A 7,989-nucleotide genomic window follows, 5' to 3' on the forward strand; every position below is an offset into this window, starting at 1 on the left:
AAGTCAAGAACTTTTTCATGATAGACTATTTTCAAAGGAAATGAGAAAACAAGCTGATAACTCTTAAATACCTCATTCACATATTGGGTAGAAAAAAATCAGGATTTGGAAATTGATCAAGAAAAATTTTAGAGAAGGCCATTAGTTTCTGCCATTAGTACTATTCCACCTCTACCTTCAAGGTAAAGGATGAGAATGCAAGAACTTTAACTTAAGCTTAAGTATGAAAGCTTCAAGCGGCCATTGTAGAAAGCTTAATGCATGCCCCTTGCATCTCAGGAAAATAGAATCATCTGAAGGGCGTGAGAGAGAGAGACCTACTGCTTGTTTCAATGGTGTACAAGGGACAGGAGGCCAGTTCTGCTAGGGTCTGTCAGGCCAGTGAGTGAACACATGAGTGTGACCTGTGGATCCAGAAAGCAATCTGATAGGGGTCACTTAGGTCTCATCCAAGAGGTGGTCTAGGGGATCATAGAGACCTAGGACCTAAGTAGAGAAGAGCTAGTGGACTGCCAGATTTCTAGGGGGGTGAGCACAAAGGAAGTGACCAGCCAGACAAGGGTTATATTTGCCTTGATATGTGGATGAGAGGTCTCCAAAATCCCCAAAGAACTGTGTTAGAACTTATGAGAAAGTCATCCTTAAATATCTGCAAAAACAGAGATCACACGTTCTAAACCTGGGGCAGTGGTGCTGAAGTTGAAACGTTTTTGCTCCCCAACCTGTTCTCTTGTGCTTAAGTCCTGAGGGAGCTGAAGCCATCATTAGCCAGAGGAGAAAGGACAAACATGAGGAAAGAGAAACCTTTTCCTTCCACAACTTCAGGCCCAAACTCTATGAGGGGGAGGTGCATCAAATCAAAAACAAGTTCGAAATTTTGAGAACGACATGAGGCTGGACATTTTAAGGCTAACCTGAAATTATTATTACTTAAAGTAATCCTAGAACAATATTACCCAAGAGTGACCAGAAAGTTCGTAAGCATTTCCCCTGCCCTTGATGGAAAACAGGAAGCGTGGCCCTACCGCTGACTGAAAGGGACAGCAGGAGAAAAAAGTAATTTTCTGTTTACACTCCATGTCTTGCTTATTCAACATAATGTTTACGTGAGAATGATGCATTTCTGTTTCTCATAATCTTACCTCTTCTGAAGGGTTGAGTGCCAGAGCCTGTTGCCTTTTTTATTTCAAATTTGTTTTCACAAAACAAATCTATCTATATTCTCCTTCCTTAAGGAGTCTTTGTCTGACTAACCCAGTTAGATGCAGCCTCATTCACCAGAATGGACATTTTTCCTTTTTGGCCTCTAAATATCAGAACCACCTCCTCAATGTCTGGGAAATCTCTTCTGTATGAGTCAGAGCCCACATTCAGGGATAGAAACTGAAATGTCAGGCACTTGTATCCCAACCTCCCTGAAGCTAATGTGCAAATCTGTAGCCAAGTTTGGTGACAAGTGGTAAGAGCAGAAGCTACATCCAGTTTCCAGGGGCAGCAATGATAGAGAATGCTGCAAGGTGGTGGTGGGGAAGCCTACAACAACGTCAGTGCCCAGTAGAAGCCATGGAATCTCTGTTGGACCAGTTCTGCAGAATGAACTTAGCAACAGTTCCTGGCTTTGTTCAAAACTGATTCTTCAGTGCTTCTGGAGATTCAGTGAGCTCCTAAGTTGTCTTTTTTCCTTATCTTTTTTTTTTATATTTTATTTTTTAGCTGTAGTTGGACACAATATCTTTAATTAATTAATTTATTTTTATGCGGTGCTGAGGGTCGAACCCAGGGCCTCACCCGTGCTAGGTGAACACTCTACCGCAGAGCCACAACCCCAGCCCCCTAAGCTGTCTTTTTTTCTAAAAATAATTTTAATCTTACAAAGAAGTTGCAAAAGTAGTATAGAGTCCTTATGTACACTTACCCAACTTCCTTTAAGTTGACATTTTATATAATCACAGTACATTTATGAAAACTAACAAACTGACACTGGTATAATACTATTTAAACTGCACTTGTCTATTTGGATTTCTTCAATTTTTCCACCACTGTCCTTTTTCTGTTCCTGAATCTAATTCAGGCTACCACTTTATTTTTGTTTCCCATTTCTTAGTCTGCTCTAATTTGTGATGATTTCTTACAGTCTTTGTATATTTTAACTAGGACTGATTGGCTATTTTTTTTTCTCTTTATTAGACTGGAGTTATGGATTTTGGGGGGAGATGCCACAGAGGCAAGTATCCTTATCACATTATATCAGGGAGTAAATGGTATCCACCTGACTTATCAATGGTGATGTTAACCTTGATCAGTTGGTTAAAGTAGTTTTTCTGCTATAAACTTGCTATTCTTTCTTTTCCATTTTTCTCTTATTAAAGCAAGTCACTAAGTCCAGCCCACATTCAAGGGCCTTCAGGGGACCTAGGTTCCATCTCCTAGAGTGGGCATATCTAGATACATACTCAAAATTTTCCTCAAGAAAGACTTGTCCTTTTCCCCCACTGATTCATTTATTCAATTCTCAGTCTGGCATAAGGAAAGGACATTGGAACCCAATGGCATTAAAGATAACCAGCATGGTGGGACTGTGCTATTAGACCGTGCTATTAGAAACTGAGACAAGAGACTATGTGGGTAAAATAAGAGAGGCACTCTCCGTGGCAGACTTTTCTGCCACAAAGTTCTTAGTTTCAGTTTCCTCCTACCTTGAAGCTTCTAGGTAGCCTGAGCATCTCTTCTGTCCCATGCTTCATGACTCTGTCCCTCCAGGACATAACATCATCCAACTACAAGTATGGTTTACTTGGTGCAAATTCTTCAGAGAAAGAAAGTCATTTTCTCAGCTTCAACTACAGATTCATTCTTTCTGGGCCAGTTATCAACTTGAGTCCAATCACTGTGACCAGAAGTAGAATGGAATTACGTTGTGAAACGTATGCTGGCCTTATCCCCACCTTGTCAGAACTCTAAGATGGTGTCATTCTAAAGAGGAGCATGGTGGGTCAGCACATTAGAATGTCCTGTTGTACAGAGTGTTTGCTTCAGTTCTTCCTTGGATAATAAAGTAACATCGAGATTATGTTTATTTCAAAGTCCACATATGGATTCTACTGCTCAGTACACTCTTCAGTATCTTCTTCATTCTCTAAAATTTTGGAGTATAACCTATAATTTTGTTAAGTAGATAAAGTAGAGCTGAAGTAGTTGTTATAGTTTGAATGTGAGGTGTCCCCCATTATCTCATGTATGAGACAATGTAAGAAGGCTCAGAGGAGAGATGATTGGGTTGTGGGAGACTTAACCCAATCAGTGAATTAATCCCCTGATGGGATTACCTGAGTGGTAACTGAAGGCAGATGAGGTATGGAGGGAGGAGATGGGCATTGGGGGGCATGGCTTTGGGTATATATTTTATCTGGAAAGTGGGGAATATCTCTCTGATGTTCTGCCTCATCTCAAGCCCCAAGGAATGGAGCCTGCTGTCTGTAGATTGAGACTTCTGAAACAGTCTCCAAATAAACTTTTCCTCTTTTAAAAGTGTTCTTGTCAGATCCTTTAGTCACAGCAGTGAAAAAGCTGACTAAAATACTAGTTGAATGAAGCATGGGTAGGGGGCTTATTATGTCAACCTCTCCGCCTCACTACCCACTCTGCAGAGGCTGCCAAGATCTCCTCCATGGGTGGACCAGGTAAATGGTTGACTTCTCTTCAACTTGGTTTCCAAGTTGAAGAATGAACAGTTGGAGATTTCACACATCATCTTCCTCTACAAGAATCACTCAGAGCCCTAAGAATATCATAAAGATGAATATAGTAGCAGGAAACAGAAGGCACATCCAAACTGGGTAGTTGAGATCCATTGACTTACCAAGTCTATAGAGATGTGAGCAGATGTGAGCAGTTCAGGAAAAGTAAGTATTTCAGGCTACCCCTTCTGCTAGCAATAGCAGGGAGAACTTGAATCAAAAAAAGACTAAAGAAAGGACTGGTTCCTGAATTTGGAAAGGGTGGCTGAATGGCCAGAGCCACCTGATGGTATCCATAGCCTTTAGCAGCTAGAGGTAGACAACCTAGAGAGCAGAGGACAGGGAGGTGGGGAGCCAACACTCCTATCTCACTCTCATCCTTTCCTCTGATCTCCTGCCAGTGGCTTTCATTGACTGAATCCAGTCAGAAGCCAGAGGGCTGGCTTGCTCTTGACTCAGTCCAGAGAGAGCAGCCCCCCAGAGAAGGCAGCACGGGGAAGGGTGGTTGGTGGGACACATAGCAGGGGTCCAGCACAAGTGTGACTAAGGCTGCCTCATCACCCACTTTTCTGACTTGGGCCACCATGCTCTTTTCACCTTATCACACTGCCACCTTCTTATTTTCTCCTACTCCAAGCTGCCTTTTCCATGTTCCGATGAAGGGGAGCTCAGTTTGCACACCGTGAGGATCCCATTCTGGCTTGCACTTTACACAACACTACACGAGAGAAATACCTGAATCTTTTCTGCTTTTCTTGGGTTACCTTCCAGTTCTGGAAGCCTGAAGTCTATTTTGCTTCCCTTTCATCCTGATCCCTGGTGGCCCTGCTTCTAGGTAGAGAGCTTTGCCAAGCAATTCCTCCTAATGAGCACAGGAAAGTCCTCCAAAGATATATATTTGGTGCAATGGAAAAAGAAGACTCAAATTGTTTTCAGAGTGAGGTTTGCATTCTTCCTGGAAAGAGTTTTCTTCTCTGAGGCTGCTATTGCCATGGTCAATTGAAAACTAGGAAGCCGCTTTCAGAAATTCTCTCCTATGCTTTGGAATGTAATTGAAAACAACTGTTCTGCTTCTACTGAAATATGTAGGGAATTGGAACCAGCCTTGGCAACTAATCAAGGAGCGGGTAGAGAGAAATAGTTTTGGTAAGGGGAAGGGAAGACAGTAGTTGGGCCAAGGCAAGGGAAAAACAAGGTTTATAGGTTAGAAGAAAGGAAAATAAGTTGAGGTTTCCATTGAAAATAAATTTCCATCTGAAATGCCTTGATGACAAAATAGGCTGTGGACTAGAAAAGCTGGGGGTGAATTTTTAAAATAACGACATAGTCTGAGATCCAGGCAGTAAGGAGGCTAGTCCAGAGCAGGACTGGAATCTCCTACCCTAGGAAAAAGTCACTTAGATATAGGCATTGCCTTCTTTAAAAGAGGAGGCAAAAGGGAAAGTAAAGGAAGGTACAGGCGATTTGCTCTGAGCTTTCGGAAGGAAATCTCTATTTAGACTTTCCAGTCATCATCCTCTTCGACAGGGAAGATTAGAGCAGTCATCTCAACATACCCTTCCTTTTGTTTCTTTGGGCCCCATATTCTCTAGCCTTAGACTTTCTTCATGATTCATAATTTTGTTTCCAGGCAAATAGCCCATCCCAAGTGCAGATGCCGGCCAGCCGAGTCACTGCCAGCTAGGCCCATGCTTGGACTGTGTCCCTCCCTGAGCAATATACTTTCTAGCCCTGCAGACAGAGGGGCTGGAGATTCTTCTAGATTATACACTTTTTTTTTTTTGGTGCCTTGAAGAATATGGAGAATTTGTGGGCTAATTTCAGAAGATAGGGCTCTAGTGACTTTCATTGTAAGAAATAGAAAATATCAGAATTGATCACCATCAGAAGCATTAAAAATGACATTTTTAGATAAAATTACATTTCTCCTGGGGATTTATTTATTTGTTTGTTTGTTTGTTTGTTTGTTTGTTTTTGATATTAGACATGAGTGTGAACTGATGTGAAGCCCTTTTTGCTGGGTAATTTGGCCTCTGGGTAACAAGTCCACCCTGGCTAGGCATCTGAAGGGCATATCCTCCTTTTCTGGTTTCCCATAAGACTCCACAGTACCAATCAATCCCCAAACAGTCCTGTTCTCGAGGAACTTATAAGAGGCCTATAATAACTAGCCCGCACAACAGTGACAGGCATTTAGTACTTAATAAATACTTTATGGGTGTTAACTCATTTCTTGATCACAAACATTCTGTGAAGTAGATACTGCCCAGTAGACCTCAGTTTTCTCTTCTGTGAAATTTAGATAAAGAGGCTAAGTATCTTTTTCCCTTTCTGGAAGGAAGAGCTCCTGTTGTAGGGAGTGTGACTGGAAGACAGACCTCAGCTGTCAGCTCTCCTTGGTAATGGCCTTGGCTGCAGATTGCTGCCTAGCCCAGGCTATGCTCATTTTCAAGGGCAGCTTATATCCAACAATTGATTCACCTAGAAGTGCAAACGTTCAGCCCCATCATTCCATCTCAGGATAATTCTGAAGATCCATCTCAGCCTCAGAGTACCCGAGGGATCTTTGCAAGAGATCACATTGCAACTCAGCTTTTCCCTCTGTCCCATCTTATGTCTTTCTTTTTCTTTCCATAGCAGCGAATCCCTTGAGTATTCCCTAGTAAATCTCCCGTACTCTAAACCACAACTCAGAGTCTGCTTCCTAGGAACATGAGCCTTGACAGTGCTGGAGCTGCAATTTGAGCTTGGACCATCTGGCTCTACAAACCAGGCTTTTCTCCAGTGAATTCTGCTGACTCTCAAGAGAGGGATAATTGTTCAAGTTGGAAGGGACCTTAAGAGTCAGGTAGTGCAACCTCATGTTAGTGCCTAAAAGTCATAATACTCTTTGAAAAAGACAATCTTGCCCATAACAGATACTCTGTGAACAGAGAGGCCGCATATATGTGTGTCAAGTCTAGGAAATGAGAAGTTTCTCTCTCTAGTCTCATCTGTTTTCACAAGGAGAGATTTATTGCTGTTCTGACCCGAAGAATTGAGATCCTCTATGATTTTCCAATGAGTTTAAGCTCAGTGAAGGTCAGGCTCCTGTGAAGGGAGAGTCTCCTAAGTGATTCAACAAAGGGCAGACACTAGAAGCATGGAAGCCACCACTTCTTGGTCTATCAGGGCTTTCTAGGTGTGGAATCCTTGGGGAAAATGCTGAGAGATCATTAGTATTGTCTTCACAGGCCACAGGCTCAGAGAACCATGTCTTTTTGAACTGGAAAGAGCACTATGGGTGACACCACCCCACTTTGTCTTCTGCAGTTGAGGACACTGGAGTATGAAGGAGCAGAGGATTTCCACAACCAATCAGTGACAGAGGTAGCTCTGAAACCCTGTGCCTGGACTGCCATTCAAGGGATAATTCTATAGCTCTATTCCCCTGTTTTAAAATTTCATAAAGCATTTCTAGTACATGAATGTGCCATGCCACTGCAACTATTCCATGTGTTCCTGACACTTCCTAGCTTCCTTTGCACCTCGATTGGAATCCCATTACTGTCCTGACATTCATTGGATCGTGAATAGAAACGAAGTGCATGCCTCTTCCAGGCCAGTGAGTAAAGACTGGTGTTCCTCCTCACTCTCTCACAGGCCCTGCAGTGGCATCCGTGGATCTGATGGAGCACATGTTAAAGCTACAAGATGGATGAAGGCCTCCCAACCCACGTGAAGCTTTAAACAAGCAGGAAATAGGCTACTGTATTCTTAAGCTGCAGAGGTTCCAGGAGTTTGACCTTCAAGACAACTAGTATTTGCTAACCCAAGTTGACAGGATTCTACTTCTGAACCAGTTTGCTTAAACTAGATCTAAGGAGCAAGTCTTGGCAATGGCAGTCTGCCATTTGTAAAAAGTCAAAGGAATGTGGCACTCATCCTTGGATCCTTGTTGCTCAACTCAGAGGCAGAAGAGTTGAGAGAAGGCAGGAGTTCTGAGACGGAAACAAGGATGGTGGTTTCTGGTTGAGTGTACCTTTTTCATTCTTCTTTAGAAAGTAAGATCCCCCATGGATCAGGCAGCTCTCGGGTGCTGTATCTCAGTTCTCTTTCTATATCCAGGGAGGGGTTGTGGTCACATTGCCTTTTCAGTCTGTGCACAGCTGCTTCCCCTCTATCAGGTGTTCTAGGAACTGATAGGAGGAACTGACACCCATGACACTTCTCTATGAAACCTCTGCTCCAGACCCCACTTCATGTCCCCACC

The sequence above is a fragment of the Ictidomys tridecemlineatus genome, chromosome 1, assembly GCF_052094955.1.
Source record: "Ictidomys tridecemlineatus isolate mIctTri1 chromosome 1, mIctTri1.hap1, whole genome shotgun sequence".
Taxonomy (NCBI): domain Eukaryota; kingdom Metazoa; phylum Chordata; class Mammalia; order Rodentia; family Sciuridae; genus Ictidomys; species Ictidomys tridecemlineatus.